Source organism: Humulus lupulus, chromosome 5 (genome assembly GCF_963169125.1).
Source record: "Humulus lupulus chromosome 5, drHumLupu1.1, whole genome shotgun sequence".
NCBI lineage: Eukaryota > Viridiplantae > Streptophyta > Magnoliopsida > Rosales > Cannabaceae > Humulus > Humulus lupulus.
In genome coordinates this window covers 8386586-8407045 of record NC_084797.1, presented here as the reverse complement: position 1 = coordinate 8407045, position 20460 = coordinate 8386586, and the positions used below count along the sequence as shown (strand labels likewise).

The 20460-nt window shown below is 33.4% G+C and overlaps 1 pseudogene; it reads right to left on the bottom strand.

Annotated features, from left to right (window-relative positions):
* Positions 1–12536: 12536 nt before the first annotated feature.
* On the bottom strand, positions 12537–20425 carry LOC133778799 (ABC transporter B family member 14-like; annotated as a pseudogene).
* Positions 20426–20460: the final 35 nt, after the last annotated feature.

The window sequence follows — 20460 nt, the reverse complement described above, 5'->3', positions numbered from 1 at the left end:
AGAAGATTGTATCTTCTTTAAAAGTATCACCATGGAAAGGGAGTGAGGAGGTAAGGCAAATTAAGCCCTAGATTTTTTTATGACCGTGTGAGTCCTGGATAGGACTGGTCAGGTTGACTTTGGATCGGCCTTATCTTTGGCACTGTCAGTTGTATACAGTGTATTATGTATTTCCATGCTGAGGGCATGGGTTAAAAGGAACTCATGAGTTGAGTGGTAAGAATCTGGAGATTGAGGCTAAGTTATACGGTAAGGAATAGCCAGTTCAGATATGAGACAGAAAGAATAGTGTTCTGAGGAACAAACTTATACCTTGGGTTAAGGTATGTTACAGAAACAGTGAGGTCGAGGGAACGACCTGGAAAACTGGAATCAGTTATGCGAAATTTATATTCCGGGCAGTTCAGATAAATTTTGAGGATGAAATTTCTGTAAGGATGAGATAGTTGTAATGACTCAAAATCCCTAATAAGGTTGAGGACCTTGATTAGGAGGCCGGGAGGGCCATAATTGATTTATTATGGTATTAAATGATTATATGCATGTTTAGGTGTATTAAATATGCATGTGAACCCATTTCTGATTAATTGGGTGACTTTCATATTTTGGTCATTAACCCGTTAGGATTTGTTTGAGGCTACTTAAGCTTGAAGTAACCTGTTAAGAAATAAAAAGAACATTCAACAAGTTCTCTCTCCCTCAAAGTTCCATTTTCGGCACCCGATCGCATTTTCGAAGGAAACTAGAGTTCTAGGACTCGGATTCAAGCGAGGATCAAGGCATAGCGATCCTAGGGGAGATTAGAAGCTTATTGGTCGGAGTATTTAGTTGGGAACAACTTAATCGAAGGTAATTCAAGTTTTAAGTTTTTAAAGTTTTTAAGCTTGAATTGGACTTTGTGTTTTGATGAGTTTTTGGATGATTTGAGACTTGGGTTTTGTTGGTTTTGGATCATGGGGATATTTGGGAACTTTGATTTTTTTAGTTTGGAGATGTTTGGATAGGTTTTTGGAAGGTTTTAAAATGGTAAAATCGGGGAAAAATGGCTGGTTCGTGGTTGGGCTGCGGCCCTGTTCTTGGGCGCCGCGGCCCAGGCTCGATGAAGCAGGTGGAGGTTTATGTTTGGCCTGGGGGCCGCGGCGCTTGGTTAGTGGGGTCGCGGCGCTTGGGGCCATTTTTGGCCAAATCGATGCTTTGATCATGGGAACTCAAACTTTAGGCCTCGGGATCGCTACTACCCGGTTTAGTGGGATTTGATGTCCCGGAGGCTAGGTCTTGGTTCCGAGATTGGTTTTAGAACTTGAACTCATTGGATCATCATTTATGGTTGTGACTAGGTTATCACTAGAGGCTTGGAATCAGGATCGTGCTTGCGGCTCATTTATTGGTAACCCGTGCTTGGACCAAAGGTAAGAAAACTGCACCCTATGTATATATGACATGTATGGTTATTATTGAGGCGTGTCGAGTGTTTATATGTGAAACATATGATGCACGAGAAACATGTGGTTAGGGCATGCCATGAATGTTAAATATGAGATTGATCAGAGCTTGAGTCTCTGTGTTTGTGCATGATCATAATTATGCTAGCAAATGTTAAGTAAGCATGTTGAATGCCCTATATTCGGATATTCGACATATTATATATGTCTCGTAGCATTGCTTACTTGTGTATGGCATTGACTATTCAGAATCAGCACTAGTCGCGTGTTACTGACCTAAGAGTCAGAAACGGCATAAGCGTCATGAACGCAGAGTCGATAAGAGATTAGATCTAATCGATATCAGCATTGAATGACTCATATGGGGTATTAATGATGAACTGACCCTAAGTTCGATGAACATCAGCATTGAATGACTCATATGGAGCATTAATTATGGACCGACCCTAAGTTCGATGAAAATTATAAGCACTTGACTAGTCTATGACTAGTTACTCAGAGCCAGGGCCAAAGGCCTAAGTGATTGTTTTGTCACATGGCTAAGGGAGCGGTACCCACAGTTGTGACTCTATGGTCACTCGGTAGGTTTATGTTGGTGACTATTTCATCAAATATCTACCTTGCTTAAGCTAGTGAAAGGATCACTTATTTGTAAAGCCCAAGTGATCCTACCGTCACATGGCTAAGGGAGCAGTACCCATAGTAGGGACTCTATGGTCACTCGATTGGTTTGCATTGGTGACTTGCTTATCAATCACTGATTATGTTTAAGTTAGTGACATGTTCACTTATTTATAATGGGAATGGAACCCACCTTAGTGACTTTTACAACTGTCACTCTTCTATTTGGGGCCATAAGGCCAGCATGGTTATCGGAACCACCAGTGTTAAATCACTTATCTGATTATGATTGATTTGGTAGTCATCCACTCAAGAGGGCAAGATTCCTTATCTTGGATACCCATCATTATGTGCACTTATTTTCATGCGCGATTAAGGCTATTATTTCTAGGCATGCACTTTATGATTTGGTGACATGATATTTCTGATCATGAGCATATTTAGTTTTCTTGCTGGGCTTCGGCATGCACTTTATGATTTGGTGACATGATATTTCTAATGAAACGTTATATCTTAACCAAAAATTTTAATCCATAAACCGCTAATCATACTTAGTTACATGATTATGGCCAAATGACTCGATTAGCAAGTTTAGCATTGTTTAAAAGGCACACTGTAACGGTCCCTGGAGTTTAGGGCTTTACAATTCACTTCTTCAACAACTTTCCAAGCCCAACCTCTAACTAGATCATCAAGCCTAGCAAGTCTGTACAGTTCATCTTTATACCATTCACCGCTCACATTAATACTATGAACCTTATCCCGACCCTATAAAGACCCTATCCCGACCCCCGACCCTATGAACCCTATCCTCACCCTATCCCAACCTTATGAACCCTATTCCGACCCTATCTTGACCCTATAAAGACCTATCCCGACCCCCGACCCTATCCCGACTCTATGACCCTATCCCGACCCTGACCCTATCCCGACCTTATGAACCATGTCCTGACCCTATAAAGACCCTATCTTGACCCTATCCTGACCCTATAAAGACCTTATCTCGACCCCCGACCCTATCCTGACTCTATGAACCCTATCCTGACCCCAACCATATCCTAATCCACGACCCTATAAAGACCCTATCCCGACCCACGACCTTATAAAGACTTTATCATGACCCTCGATCCTATAAATCTACAAAAAATTGGGCAGCATCTCCCCTATACTAATGACTTGGCCATTTGTAAATAGTTAAAAAAAAAAATAATTCAAACAACACACTATAAGTTTCTTCATTATATCTCTGCAGTACACAAAAATTTCATAGAGCATACTTCACTAATACATGCAAGTTCATAACCTCCCTTATCACCGCAACACACAATGTGTATCTCAGAACCTACTTCACTGTGGATGAATATTTAGGATATTCAAACTCATCTAACAATAGTAAATAATAATAATAAAACAAGAAATAAGCGACACATACCAATTAATAAAATGCTCCAAAAGAAAAGGTTCCAAAAATTACTACCAATTTATTTTCTCCTAAATAGAAAAGAAAGTTAGTAAAACAAAAAAAAATTATAACACACATAAAATAAATACATAAAACATATATATAGACCTCGCACACATATACATATACACCACACACACCCACACACACATATATATATATATCCATATACTTATATATACACACATACATATATCTACACATATACATATATATATAAATAAACACACACATATACACACAAATATAAATATACACATTTATATATATAGTTATACACATATATATAAAACACAAAACTAAAAGAATTAAAAACAGAACATAAAATAAATTAAAAACAATCAACAAATAAATAATAAAAAACAGAATGAAAAAAACATATATAAATATATTTACGTATATATAATATACATATATATAATATATACCTATATAATTATATGGTGGTGGCTTCGGTGGAGATACGGTGGAGGCGCAGTGGAGGTGGCGTCGGTGGAGGCTCGAGGTGGGGGCGGAGGTGCGGAGGGGCACGACTCGGGCTCGGGGTGGGGATGGAGGGGCGGGCTCGGAGTGGAGGAGGAGATGCAGAGGGGTGCGGCTCGGGCTCAGGGTGGAGGCGAAGGGGCGGGCTCAAGGTGGGGGCGGAGGTGCGAAGTGGAGAAGGGGGCGGAGGGGCGGGATAGGGGTGGGGGCGGAGGGGCGGGATAGGGGTGGGGGCGGAGGGGAGAAGGTGGGTGAGCTCCAGAAGAGGGTGGTTGGGGGAGGGGGAGAGGGAGAGGGTGGCTCGGGGAGGGGAGGGATTTTGTAGAAGAAAAAAAAAGGAAAGGGGGAGGAGAAGTCGAGGCTTAAAACTGATATCGTGGCGACTATTAGCGGCGACACGTGTTGCCGCTGATATTTTTTGTTGACGTGGCGATTATTAGCGGCGACACATGTCGACGCTAATAGTCTTATATATTCATGTTGGTGGGAAATTTCTCACATTTTTTTCAAGGTATATTTTTTAATTTATTAGCGGCGACAAGTATTGTCGCTAATCAGGGCCGGCCCTGGGCATAGGCGGGCTAGGCCCGTGCCTAGGGCCCACCCCTACCCAGGGCCCAAAAATATTAGTTTAATTTGGAATGTATTTATATTACTAAATATTAGTATAATTTTATTTAAAATTACATATACAAAAGGACCTATTTTTTTCAAATTTATTAAAACCGTTTTAGGCTCACTTTTTTTCAGGGCCGGCCCTGCCGCTAATATTAAAAACATCGCCGCTAATAATATTTTTAATCAAAAAAATTATCTGGTCTGATATCAGCGGCGACCAAGCTTTCTCGCTGCTAATAATGTCACCGCTAAAGAGTGTATTTCTTGTAGTGATAACTTTTAACTAATTATATAAGAACAAACGTTGACTTGGCACTCTTCATAACCAATAAAACAGGCACAAGAAGTTAATTATTATTAGTTATAATTCAATGCAAACAACTTGAAGAAGAATGACTTTTGATTATCCTGAAAACGGTTCAGAGTTTGAGATAAGTGGCGACAAGAACTTGGTATCTAAAGTTGGTGACTAGAACATGGTGCTAAGAAATAGGTGACCAAAACCATTACAAGCATTATTTAAAATTGAGTTTGTCATGATATGTGAACATTTTTACTTTTGTTTTTGTTATTTGGTTAAATGGAAAGACTGAATAAAAAAAATAGGAATAAAAAAGGAAACATGAAATAAATAAAAAATTAATCATTAAAAGGCTAAAAAAAAAGGAGATATTTATATGTGATTATAAATAAGGAATCAATTATTGATATTTATTCAACAGAATAGAAGGATGTTATAAAATAATAAATTTAAAATATAAATAGGTTTCTCACTCAACTTTGTTAATATATTTTATTACAAACGTATCCTTTTAACTGATTAGAGTGAGTATTATGTTGTGGTAGTAAAGGGAGGGGTATTATCGTAAAATGACAAAAATGACCATTGGGACCCTCCCTATCACTTTTAATAGAGTTGTTATTTAGCACGTTAAGATATCCAACAACACATGAGGCGGCACCGCATAATTGGTTAGCGATACCTTATAATATTTATAAATTCAAATATGTAGAACCCGATATTGAATTACATCAGTAACTATACGTCACTACAAAAAAATGTAACTTTTAGTAACAACTATTTAGTCACAACATATGTTTTGTGTGACTAAATATCACTTTTAGTAACAACAAAAAATTACTTGTGACTAAAAAGTCATACTTAATCACAAGTTGTCACTAATGTAGTTTTAGTCACAACCTATTATTTTTAATGATAAAGTTTGTTGTGACTAAAAATACATTTAGTGACAATAAATTGTGATTTTTGTGACTAATATTTTTAACCACGAAATTTTTAGTGGTGACATAAGTAAGATGATTTTTTTTAGTCACAATTTTTTTATTTTTAGTCACAAAATTTATTATGACTAAAACTAAGATTTTTTGTAGTCTTTCTTGTGATGTTGGTCACCGCTGAGGTGCCCCTTACCAATTAATATTATCCTTTTAATATGCATGGATTCGATTAGTTTGAAAGAAATATTTTGACCATCTTTTTTTCCCCATGTGTGTTCTTTTGAAAGAGTCTGATTCTGAGTTTCCAAGATCACCAGAGAGTCCAAAATCAACACATGACATTGTATTAAGGTGTGAGACTTTCGAGTTGCACTATATATTAGCCCATGATTTTCATGACTGTAAAGATATCGATGTTTTTACTTGGTTAGTGAGAAAAAAAAAAACATCTTTGAGATTTGAATATCCATGACATGTTACTGATCTTATGGAGGAATGTGGACATGTATTGGATGGCAATGAAACTGAAACTCTTGCTAGCCATGTTTTGCTCTTTTCACAAGGACAATCATATGTAGAACAATGCATGAATCAACATCTCAAGTGCACATTTAAACCTCTACATTACAAGTGTTTAAAACCATAGAGTTTTAATCCATAGGATGATTTGTGGCCAAAAAAGAAGAACATGGAAGAATGGGTGTATATTTACATAAAGTCCCGATTGGTTTGCAATTAGAAAACTGAATTTTTAAAAAATGTGTTTCTGAAATAAAAATCTGAATTTATAGTCTGAAAACATGTTTTTGAAAATGTGATTGGTTCAGTATCTGAAAACTGTTTTTGAGTTTTGAAAAATTGAATATGTGATTAGTAGGAATCTGAAAATATTAAAAAGTGATAGATTTGAAGGAGTTTAGGATAGAATGATTTGGAATTAGAGAAAACGTAATTTTCTTATTTTTAATTTTAGAACACAAAATTAGAATACTAATTTGAATTTTATTTTCAAAATCATCTTACCAATTACTTATTCTTGTAGATCCCACTATTTTCAAATTTTTAAAATAATAAAATGAGATTCGGATACTGTACCAACCTAAGTGTCAGTCTCCACATTCTAAAGAAAAATTTCCCTGATGACACTTTGATTGAAACACATGATGTGTTTCGTTGGTGAAAGAGGTCCTTCATCTGTAATTATTGGTGGAAGGCAATGTCAGTATGTCAGTCACAATTATCAGGCCCTTTGCAATTATTGGTGAAAGAGACAACGTTAGTCACTCCAAATGACCTATAAAAAATTAGGTGTTTATCCATCACACTTGAAAAAAAGCTTGAGTATTCCTATAAATTATTATTATTATTATTATTTAGAGAAAAAAAAAAGTAATTGGTGAAAATGAATTCTTTTCTTAAGTGATTTTGCATTCTAACTTACTTTTGATAATCTTTTGCAAAATGGTCTCTGTCTAAAATTCGACCAGTTGTCTAAAATTTTCGACCAGCTATCTAAAATTTTCGACCAGCTGTTTGAATTTTTCAACCAACTATCAAAATTATGAGAAGTCATTTTGCAAAGAAATATTAAAACTAAGCTATATTGCAAAATAACTTTAAAAAATAGGTTATTTTACTAAAGGACCCGAAAAAAAAATTATGTTATAAGCTTACAACATCATAATAAATTTATTTTTTATATTACTGGATATTTGAATTGGCGAAGGAGACTTTAAAGAATAAAATCAAATTTTGGCAGAACCTTAGGCATCTATGCCCCAAAAAGAAACATATAGCAGATTCATGATCATCTTTATATGAAATATCTATTTTGTCTAACACTTAGACTAATTACTTCCGGAACAAAAAATAAAACTATTCTAATTAAATATAGAATTTAACATACTATATATATATATATGGACAATTCTTTTATAGGGGCTTCACTTTAAACCCTACCGGTAGGGCTCTCAGTGTTTCTCGACTTGTGAACAGTTTTCGGTGCGATTTTTATTTATGACCGTGTATATTGTAGCTGTTTAGAGCATCCTGTAAATTTTTCAGAAAATTCCGAATATTTTACAGTACCGAAAACTAGGTTTAAACATGTTGTTTTCACGCGCATAAAAAAAAATTAGTCACGCGTGCAACATGTTTGAACCTAGTTTTCGGTACTGTAAACTATTCGGAATTTTCTGAAAATTTGCAAGATGCTTTAAATAGCTACAATATACACAGTCATAAAAAAAATCGCGCCGAAAACTATTCACAAATTAAGAACACTAAGAGCCCTATCGGTAGGGCTGATTAGTGGTGAAAATTGCATTATTTATTTATTTTAATAGCCAAAATAAATTAAGTTTAATTAATATTTTCATTAAATTAATATGATTTATTTTATAAATGAAAATATTTATTTATGATTTAATTTATTGTTATTTTGTAGAAATTAAATATGCATTTTGTCACAAAGAAGAAATAAATAAATAAAGTTGAAGAATGGAGAAAAAGTTGGCATTTTTGCAAAAATTGAAGCCCAGAAATTCGGCCCAAAGCACCATAGGCCTGCAGCTTTCCCTTCTCTCCAACGCGCCACTTGTCGCGCCCCTTGCATGCCACGCGTCCCAGCAGCCATCTTTGACCTTTGACTCACCTTTGACCCAGCTTTGACCTTTTGTTAGTCCTTGCTTCATTCCTTCAGCAAGCTACCCACGTGACCATTAATCCTCCAAAACTCATATGCACATATATGCATATCCTTCAGCCTCCATCAATTAGCAATTCTAATGCATGCAACCTTGTTTCCCTCCAGGCCCAACGGCCCAATCCGCCCAAAGAGCCTAGCTCCTCTTTTCAGCCATCCCAGTCACGTGCAAGCCCAACTCTCCCAGCCACAACATAGGCCCGTGACCCAATGACATCTTCCAACAGCCTGCCTACGTGGCACCCCCCCTCATTGGCTGAAAGTGGGTCAAAACCCTCTTGTGTCATCAGCCATATTTTGTGGGTATTGGGTTTGTAAAATTGCCATTTTGAGCTTTAAAGCTCATGTTTTTGTGGTATTTTAGAAAATGAGCATTTTGACTATACACAAAAATAGCTAGGGTAATATTAATAATAAGATTTGATTTTTCAAAATCATATCTTATTATTAATATTTCATATTTATTTTGTAAACCCCATTTTGTTGTTTAATTTCTTTTTAGTCATTTTCTCCATCTATAAATAGGGACACTCTCTTCACATTTGGTATGTAATTTTTAGAGTAGAGAAACTATAGCAAAATTTCCACTCACTTTCTTCTCATATTTTCTTCTTAGAATTTTGTGAGAATCATGAGCATAATGGCCTAATCTTCCTAGGAAGGTTAGGGATGATTCCATATGCAAGTGATGTTATTTTGCTACTTTGATTTACTATGTTCTTAATGTAATATATTTGAGTTATTTATGTTCTTTCATCTCAATCTTTATTTTGCTATCTTTATTTACTCATGCTAATAGTATATATGATTAGTCATGCTGTTTCTATGTGCTTCTAATTAGTAAAAGTAATATTGATACATAATTTTATGTCTAATCTTCTATTACATTATTGCCCTTGGGTATTTTGTCATTTTTAGATTTTTCATAAGATTAACATTGTGCTTTTAAAGTAAAGAACTTTATAACTCAAATGAACTTTTGTTAGAAAAACTATGGACTTTAATGTTAGATTTTCCAAGTAAATGTTGGGATGTGAACTATTTACTTGTGTATTTTTAAATCAAGTAACCAAGTAACTAAGCAAGCATATGGATGATTCTTGAAACCTTTCCATTTCTCAAACTCTTGATTACATCTTACATTTATCTCACCTATCTCACTTTATCATTTCATTAAAAAAAATACAATATCAAAATCTCAATCCTCTTTCCATTTACAATTTTATTTATTTCTTGTTACTAACTTTTTGTGTTATTTTCTACTAATCTTTTGATTTAGGTTACCTCCTTGTGGATCGACCGCCCGATTATACTACAACCACCGCTTAGTGGTTGTCACATTTTAGGCGTTAAACAAGGGCTTAAAGTGAAGCATATATATAGCAAATTTATGTACCAAAATATAGCTTTACAATTATATTCCAAATTCATTTTTTCAACTGTACTTGTCACCGTATTCCATATTTTGAAAATATGTTTACAAAGCTATTTATTTAATACTTTTTTCTTAATTTTTCCTTTGTCAAAAAAAAAGTTCTACAATTAGACGAAATAAAGAAAAAAAATTATCGTAAGTTGTACAACAAATTGATTCAAGATAACTAATTAAAAAATATAATAAACTCAGTCATATAATATATACTAGGTAGAAGCAACATGCAATGCACGTTTGATTAGTTTTAAAGTTATAAACATTGTCTATAATTTTAACAAAAACTGGTTCACTGTTTTTTTTTATATATATAATAAAATGAATTATAGCTCTACATATATATAAAATACAATAATATTTAAAAATAAATTAACAATAGAAAAAGGCACAGTATAGACAGTAGTATACATGCATCAACTATTTTAAGTTTCTAATGTATCTCGCAATGTCCTTTGGTGAATTTAATGAAGAAAAAAAGCTCAAATCACTTGATAAAAAACAAACTATCACACAAATTAATAAGATAAAAATATGATATGAATGTCTTTATTATTTTTAAATAAATATGATTTAATTATTTAAATTATCATAAAATATCTTTAAAATATCATATTTTAATAAATTAATTAATTTATTTTTGTTTAAGTTTATGTTTGTTCTAGATTTTAAATTTGGCACTGACAACAAAAAATTATATATTATATGTTTAATATAATATTAAGTTTAATTAAATTTTATTTAAGTTATAAAATATATGGTTTTATTATTTTTAAATAATTATCATTGTAAAATATCTCAAAAATATTATATTTTAATTTGTTTAATTATTTATTTATTTAAGTTTAAATCATGTTTACAATCTACTGTTAAATATAAGAATATTCTGTTAAATATAAGAATATTTTGTTAAAGTTAACCGAAGAAAAAAAATAAAAAACCGTTGAAACCAAAAATTTCCGTTATAAACACATTTTTTATAGAAAAAAAATATATATGAATTTTCTTTTTTTTTTTTGGTTAGAAAACAAAAACTATTTAATTACAAATAGAACAAAATTTGAGAGCCACATGGGGGCTATCTCCCATAAAGAAAGCCTACCAGATAAAGGAGTTTACAACAACAATAAAGATTCCACATAGTAATAAAGATTCCACATAGTACTATGTTGTGTTGATATGTGCACTCAAAGAAAATATAAAAAATATGCACCTAAACATTACATATAGTACTCGCAATAATGTGATTTGTTGAAAAATAAAATTGTATATAATGTTTGGGTGTAATTTTGAGTACACATATTATTACTCTAAATAGAATTAAAGATTTAAAATGCTACATTTTAGTCATTTTACTTAATACAATTGTTTAACAAAAAAAGAAGTGTGTTCATATATTTATGTAAATATAATTTCCCTACATACAGTTTTCTTTTAAGCTTGGTATTTACACTCTCTTCAAAAATTTGATTCGAATGACTTAATACATATCAAAAACATAATATATTTTCATTTTTTTACGTAATGTAAATAAAAATCTAGTTAAATGATTTACATTTTTGTTACAAGTTTGAAATAGTAAACAAATAATTTACATTTATATGACAAGTGTTAAATAGTTGAAAGAAACCATAGAAATTGGGAGCTGTAAGTAGAGAGTATGCACCCACCAATTTACAACCCATCAAAGTAAAGCCTTGCATAATAATATGAGGAATTGGTGAAAATATCATCTTTTTTTAAGTAATTTTGTACTTTGGCCTACTTTTGATAATTTTTAGCAAAATGGCATCTGTCTACAATTCGACCAGTTGTCTAAATTTTTTGACCAGCTGTCTAAAATTTTTGACTGGCTATTTGAATTGTTCGACCACCTGTTTAAATTTTCGACTAGCTGTTTAAATTATGAAATATCGTTTTGCAAAAAATTATTAAACTAGGCTAGAATGCAAAATGATTTTTAAAAAATAAGTCACATTTGAAATAATAATAATACTATATATAAAAATTTGAGTATATTTACTCTTGATCTTTATTTTTGCTTGAAATGAGTATTAGCGGTTATAAACTTCTAGGCAATACATGAGAAATTGGTGAAAATTGCTTTTTTTTTTAAAGTGATTTTGCACTTTGGCCTACTTTTGATAATTTTTTGGAAAATGACATCTGTCTAAAATTCGACCAGTTGTCTAAATTTTTCGACCAGCTGTCTAAAATTTTTGACCGGCTGTTTGAATTTTTCGACTATCTGTCTAAATTTTCGACTAGTTGTCTAAATTATGAGAGGTTATTTTGCAAAAAAATATTAAAATTAGGCTAAAATGCAAAATAAAAAAAATAGGTCATTTTGCCAAAAGACCCTTCTTACATTTACTTTACTTTGAATGTAAGAAGAGGTAGAATTTCGTTGCATGTAGTTTAGTACAGCAGGCATGGAAGATTGAAGACAGATTTTTTAGAACAAGGACCATCTCAGTAGAAGCTTAAATATCCACACTACCTTCTTACATTTATACATGTCAAGGTGGTAATGTTTTCTTCATGTGTGTGTATATATAATATATATTAGTAATTTGGTCAATATTTCTTGACCATATTTACTAGAAACCTATTACTTCAAGCACCTAAATTTGTGTTACCCATATAGAACATCTAGTGTCCTGACAAACTTTGTAGCTGGGAGAGTCTTGAGTACAATCCCTTAGATGCTAATAAGCTTGAATGGGAGCCCATTTCAACAATCTCACCTTTGTCCATGACAATAATAGTATCTGAGTTTTTGATGGTGGAAAGCCTATGAGCGACTGTGATTTGTGTAATACTTGACATTCGATTGCCAAATAGGCTTATCGATTCCAAAGCATTGACAATGCTTTTCTCAGACTCGGCATCAAGAGCACTTGTTGCTTCATCAAGGAGCATAATTGCTGGCCTCTTCAGCAGGGCTCTAGCAATGGCTACTCTTTGCTTTTGCCCACCTGAGAGTTGGCACCCCTTCTCCCCAACAACTGTGTCGTATCCATCAGGCAAAGTACTTATAAATTCATGTATGTTTGCTTGAATTGATGCTTCCACAATCTCAGTTTCTGTAGCCTCATCAGTCCCATAACAGATATTGGATCGAATCGAAGAGCTGAAGAGAAGAGGCTCTTGTTGCACCAAACCTATATGTGCTCTTAACCATCTCAGATTGTATTCCTTTATTTCCTTCCCATCAATGAGTATATTCCCTTCCATAGAATCGTAGAATCGAAGCAAAAGCGCAAGAATGGAGGATTTTCCAGCTCCACTTGGACCAACAAGAGCCACTTTGGAGCCTGATTCAATTTGCAGACTGAAGTTGTTGAGGACAGTAACTTCCGGTCTCAATGGATAGCTGAACTTGACATTTTGAAATTCGATTCGCCCTTTGATCCTATCGTGATGTGAAGATTCTGGTAAGTCTGGATTGATTTCTGTTTTTCTGTCAAGGGTCTGATATGCAGGAGTTAGCACACTTATGGCAGAGATAACAGTAGGAATAAGTGTCCACAATTCTGTTATAGAAGGAACTGTAAGAGAAAAGATCTGATATGATCTTATGCCATCTTCAAATCTTGCTTGTTTTCGATCAATCAAAACTGCTGTGTACCAAAGAGCAACAGCATGTGCAATGTTCCATAAGCAAAGGGAAAATCCTTGAATTATTCCATACTTGATACTTTGTACCCTACTCTTCTTGATGGGATTTTCTAGAGATATTTTGGCTTTCTCTAATATATGCCCTTCATGGCAAAAAGAGGCAACTGTCCTTATGTTGGTTGCAGACTCAAAAGCAAGGGCAACAAGTTCAGAATATGAAGCAGCTAAGTCACCCGAAAAGCCTTTAGCAGACTTGGCTTGGATTAGTCCACCAATGAAGTGGCAAGGCATTACTGCCCATGCCACCAGCCCCATTCGCCAGTTAACTTTCATACTGACAATTGTTGCAATCAATATGGAGGAGATGCATTGTACAATAACTGACATTCGATCTGCAATTATGGTCTTCACCATGGTTGTGTCACTAATAATCCGCGAAGTGAGAGAGCCAACGCTGTTCTCAGGTTTCTCAAACCACGCTACTTCATTGCTGAGTACTCCTGTGATTGTTAAATGATAGGTATGTTAGACTAAGTTGATGAGAGGTGAAAATTGAGCTTGTAATGGCTCAAGTTTAGGGTACCTGAATACAAAGCTCGTCTCAGGTTTGTCATGGCTTTCTCTCCAACGATTCCAAAGAAGTAATGTTGCAAGGTATGGGAGAATAATGAAAGCAACCCTATTACAGAAAATATCAATGAATACAAGCCAACCTTTTTCCTTGCATCATTATGGTAGTATGCTACTCCTATAGTGATAATATAGAATCCAAAAAAAGGCTTTGAAATGCCAGAGAAAGCAGCTGCAACAGAACCAAGAGCAATCTTTGTAAGCTCTCTCTTTCTCAAGCCAAACCAAATTCTAAAGAATATAGTTCTTTTCCTTCTTCTCCTTTCCTGCTCTTCTGGCTTGGAATATTCCAAGAGAAGATTTTCAGGCTCCATTAGTGTCTTATCATTTTCTTCGCTGTCATTTTCAGATGACATGTGCTTGTGCATACCTTCATCCTCTTCAGAAGAAATTGTACTTCTGTTATAAACATAAAACGAAGATTAGATTTCATTTCTAATCTTGGTATAAAGCACAAGATAGAAACTTTTAAGCTTGGTATTACTTTGATTCGAGAGATGGATTAAGGTTCTGCATGTTGAATAAGTTGTTGTAGAATTTACTCGTATCTAGCAGGCTGTGATGAGTTCCAGTCTCAGTAACTTGTCCATTTTCCACAACTGCAATTATATCTGCATTAACTATGGTGGACAACCTGTGTGCAATCAAGATCACTGTCCTTCCTTGCATAGCCTTCTCAAGAGCATCTTGAACCAACTTCTCTGATTCTGTATCAAGCGCGCTTGTGGCCTCGTCGAGCAAAAGGATTGGAGGGTTTTTTAGAATGGCTCTAGCTATGGCTACTCTTTGCTTCTGACCCCCTGATAACTGAACTCCCCTTTGTCCCACCTGTTGTAGAAAAAAAGTAAATTTTCTCAAATGAAAATATGTTGACTTTTTGAAAAGCATAATCTAGTTGAGAGGACTATGTTAGAAGCAGACCTCTGTGGAGTAATGATTTGGGAGCTGTGATATAAAAGAATATGCATTAGCCATCTCTGCTGCATTCTGAATCTGGTGGTCATCAGCATCCATATCACCCACTTTTATGTTGTCTTTAATGGTGCCTGAAAACAGTGATGGCTCTTGGGAAACTGTTCCTATATTACTTCTCAGGAACTTCAAATCCAAATCCTTAATGTTATTGTCATCAATGAGAACTTTCCCTGTAAATTTACATGTACATATAAGTTAAGCTATACTATTAGACTATTGTGTGCCACATGGAATAAGTGTAAGAATATTGAACCATTACTAAGAACATGTGTAACTCCACTAAGCACCAATGGGTTTTTAGATGTAACCTCATGATTCTTGTCATAGTATCAAGAGCCAGGGCATTCGATCCATACCGATCCAAAAGATTGAGTCAAGCCTCACGAGATCCGCATAGTGCGAAAAAACACTTGAGATCCAAAAAAATAAGCGAGCTAATAAAAAAAATGAGTCACTTGTGATCAGGTGATTCAAGATTGGTGAGCGAAAAATCGCCGCCATCTTGAGGGGATATTAGACTATTGTGTCTCACATGGAATAAGTGTAAGAATATTGAACCATTAATTAGAACATGTATAACTCCACTAATCGCCTCATGATTCTTGTCATATACCAATAAAAAATAACATTCTCTATGGAACCACTTGTCAACTACACAAACTCATTCAACTTATTCATGTTTATAATAAGTCAATGGAAGCTTTAAACAGCTAAAGGAAGAAAAATAATTATTTTTAAGTGAAGTTTTAAGGTGATGAAGCAAACCTTTTGAAGGGTCATAGAACCTTGCAACTAAAGAAATGACAGTACTCTTTCCACAACCACTACTCCCCACTAGAGCAACTGTCTTTCCGGCTGGAATCGACAAGGAAAACCCTTCAAGGATTTGTTTCTCCGGCCGAGATGGATAGGAGAAAACTACATCACATATCTCAACATTTCCATGAACCTTTCCAAGTGTTATTCCTTGTGAATCACTGCTTATCACTGGCCTTCTCTGAATTAATTGGAAAACTTCATTCCCTGCAGCCTTGGCTTGATTGAATACTTGCATATCTGGTGCAGCATAGGTAATTGATCTGAAACTCAGACAAAAAGGAAAATGAGAAGTAATGTGGCATTATTAGTTGGAGAAAACTCTTATCTGAATGGAATAAGCTTTGGCTTACATAGCTCCAAAGAGAATGCTCATGACAGCAGCTAAGATGTCTCCTCCTTTTGCCTTGTTTTCTGTGACTAAAACTGCTCCAATCCATATGATAAGAGCCCAAGAACAGAAGGACACAGTTTGAAACAGTCCTGTTCCAACTCCCTTTATCAAAGCCTCTCCTTTGCAAAGCAAAACTTGTTGTTCCAAGCATTCTGAGAATGACTTGATTGCAGAATTTTCTCCAACAAATGCATATACTGTTTTTATCTGAGATATCGTCTGTCACCCAAAATAACAGATAAATTGAGAAATATAAGAAAGAGAAAAACCATCGAAGAATGATTGTGTACACATATATATGAGGTTAATTAGGATTCTTGATGAAAAAACTTGTTACCTGTTCTACCAAAGAGGTTGCTTGAGATTGGAATATCATTTTTGCAATGGAAATGGCATTCATTTTCTTAGTGTAAGTAGCTCCAATGACAAGAATCAGTGGAACAACCAAGAAGGTTAGGACTGCCACTTGCCAACAGCATATGGCAGCAATCAAAATTCCAGAGAAGAAAGTTGCAAAGCATGATAGAAAATGACCCAACTGTATGACATCATGTTAAACACTACAACTGTTAATATATGAAAGTTAGTATCAACCATACTATTATATATATTTATATATTTATATATAGGGAACCACTACATAGTATCTTTTTTTTTGCAACAGCGATGCATTCTTTTTTCTATTTTTATCCCAATTTTTTTTATATGACGGTGTACATTGTAGGAATTTAGAATATCCTGCAAATTTTCAAGAATTGAGACCCTGTTTTCAGTACTATAATTTATTGAGAATTTCTTAAAAATTTGTAGAATGTTCTATATAGCTATAATGTACACGTCATATAAAAAAAATTTGGACTATATCTATCCAGGTGCCGAAAATAAGAAAATGATGCACCAGTGTCGCAAAAAAAAAGATGCGTTGTGTTGGCTCCCATATACGTTAGTGTCCTTCTCAAAATGGCCTATTTTTTAAAGTTATTTTACACTCTACCCTAATTTTAATAATTCTTTGCGAAATGAAATCTCATAATTTAGACAGCTAGTCAAAAATTATCAAAAGTAGGCCTAAGCTCAAAATCATTTTAAAAAATAAGTGATTTTTACCTTCTCTCCAATTGCATCCTGAATGATATTCATGTGATTACTTATTCCAGTAATGATCTTTCCAGTTGATAAATCTGTATCAAAGGCTCCAATGTCCTGAGTAAGGACAGCTTTTAGGTAGGCTAATCTTAGACGTGCTAATTGTCTTTCACTTGCATACATCCAGCATCCAATCTCTGGTACGTATTACAAAGTACAAACAACATCATCATAAGCAGTTTTAAAGACAAACTTTATATTGAAGTCAACTGCTATATATAAATATATATATATATACAATACTTCTATGCTGCATTATGCACCGGTGTACACCTTATGTGTTTCTGGTTCATGAACTGTTTTTGGGGCGATTTTTTTTTTCATGACCGTGTTTATTGTAGTTATTTAGAGTATCATGCAAATTTCCAGGAAATTCTGAATAATTTACATGCCGAAAACTAGATTCAAATAGGTTGTTGTATGCGTGACTAATTTTTTTTTTATGCGAGTGAAAAACAACATGTTTGAACCTAGTTTTCGTTACTGTAAATTATTCGAAATTTCTTGAAAATTTGTAGAATGCTCTAAATAACTACAATATGCACGGTCATAAAAAAATCACGCTAAAATCTATTCACGACCCAAAAAGCACAAAAAGTATGCACTAGTACATACATTTTTAGGTATGCACCATAGAATTATCCTATATATATATATAGCTCTTTCACTTTGTTCCACGACGTACTATGGATCAATTTCTATGTGCTTAGTTTTAGATTTGATATACTCTATAATATATTTTTTTAAATGATTGATAATTGTTTGATTGAACGGTTTGGCTCTCTGAACCAAAATTTGTTGGGGCATAGTACAAAATGATCCTTAATAATGTGTGAAAGTAAGTAAATGTCCATGTTTTTAATTTTGTAGTAAAATAGCTTAACCACCTTTTAATATTACATATTACCAAATATGTCTTTTAGCAAATTATTATTTTATTCTAAATATTTTGATATTATGGTATATGTATATTAGTTTTGTTTAATTAGCTTTTATTTTAAAGTTATTTTGATTTTTTTTCATTTTTATGGGTTGTTGAATGTTATATCATACCACAAAATATATATACTAAGTTGAAAAAATAATATATCAACAAAACTTACAAAATTATTACTCAAAAATGAATATATTATGCTAACAAAATTATTTAAGAGTGTATGACTTTAATATAGTGGTATATGTATATTAGTTTTGTTTAATTAATTGTGGTATGGTATATCATTTTTTTTTTTTATATTTAGTTTCTATCTTATTATACATAATAGTAGTATATAATTTTGTATCATGGTATATACATTTTAATAGTAGTATATAATGTTTTTAGCATAGTATTTACATTTTTTAGTAATAATTTTATAAGTTTTGTTAGTATATTATTTTTCAACTCAGTATGTGTATTTTGTGGTACGGTATATCATTCAATAATCCATAAAAAACGAAAAAAATTAAAATAACTTTAAAATAAAAACTAATTAACCAAAACTAATATACATATACTATAATATTAAAATATTTATAATAAAATCGTAATTTGCTAAATAACATATTTTGGTAATATGTAATAATAAAAATGTAGTAATGTTATTTTACTACAAAATTAAAAATATGCACATTTACTTATTTTCACACTATATTAAATGTCATTTTACACCAAGTTTTTTTTAAAAAATAGGCACTTTTGAAAAAAATTCATAATTTTTTTTAACAAAAATTAAATAAAAATATTGAGGGAAAGACCTGAGCGAAAGATGGAGCTAAGGGGAAATGGGGTTGGCCATAGCCCCTAACTTTTTTTCATTTGACATTATATTTTTAGAAAAAAAAACTAATATAAATATATGTAAAAATACATATTGTACCCTTCAAAAATTAAAGAAAAATTATATATTTATATATTTTTTTATAGATATTAGTATAATTCTTATTAAAAAAAAAAACACTTATATGTATGTATGTAAACTAAATCAAATAGTAAAAACATTTACCAAGAATTCCAGCTGGAAATGTGGCGAAGGCCATGTACCATACATAGGGAACAACCTAAACAAACAAGAAGAACCAACTCATCATACATATAAATGTGTGTGTATATAATAGACCATTTTTCTATAAGGGCTTCATTTTAAGCTTTATCGGTAGAGCTCTCAGTGTTTCTCGACCCATGAACAGTTTTCGGTGTGATTTTTTTTATGACCGTGTATATTGTAACTATTTAGAGCATCCTGCAAATTTTCAGAAAATTCCGAATAGTTTACAGTACCAAAAACTAGGTTCAAACATGTTGATTTCCACGCGCATAACAAAAATTAGTCACGAGTGCAACAACATGTTTAAACCAAGTTTTTGGTACCATAAATTATTCGGAATTTTCTGAAAATCGCGCTGATACTCTAAACAGTTACAATATATACGGTCATAAAAAAAATTCGCGCCGAAAACTGTTTAAAAGTCGAGAATACTAAGAGCTCCACCGGTAAGACTTAAAGTGAAGCCCCCTGTATATATATATATACATAATATTATTAGTTTATAGTAAAATTAAAAAAAGAAGAGAGAAAAGAAGCAAGTATACCTTGTAGAGGGCAGTAACCATGGCATCAATATTGTCTATGTTGTCACCAAACGCATTGAGAGCTTTGCCAAGAAGTAAGTATCCGATAGGTTGAGCCATGCCATGCACAACAGAGCCTAACGTCCCCAGAGCCATGAGAGTCCAATCCCAACCATCTGCATAGCTCAGAAGCTTATGAAATGGCAAAGTTGTGGCCACACTTGAAACTTTCTTCTCCTCCTTGCTAGCTTCCTCATGCTCAATAATGGCATCTTCTTGGGGCTGAGGACTCATTTGCAATAATTGCACTAAAGAAACAAAGAAAGAAA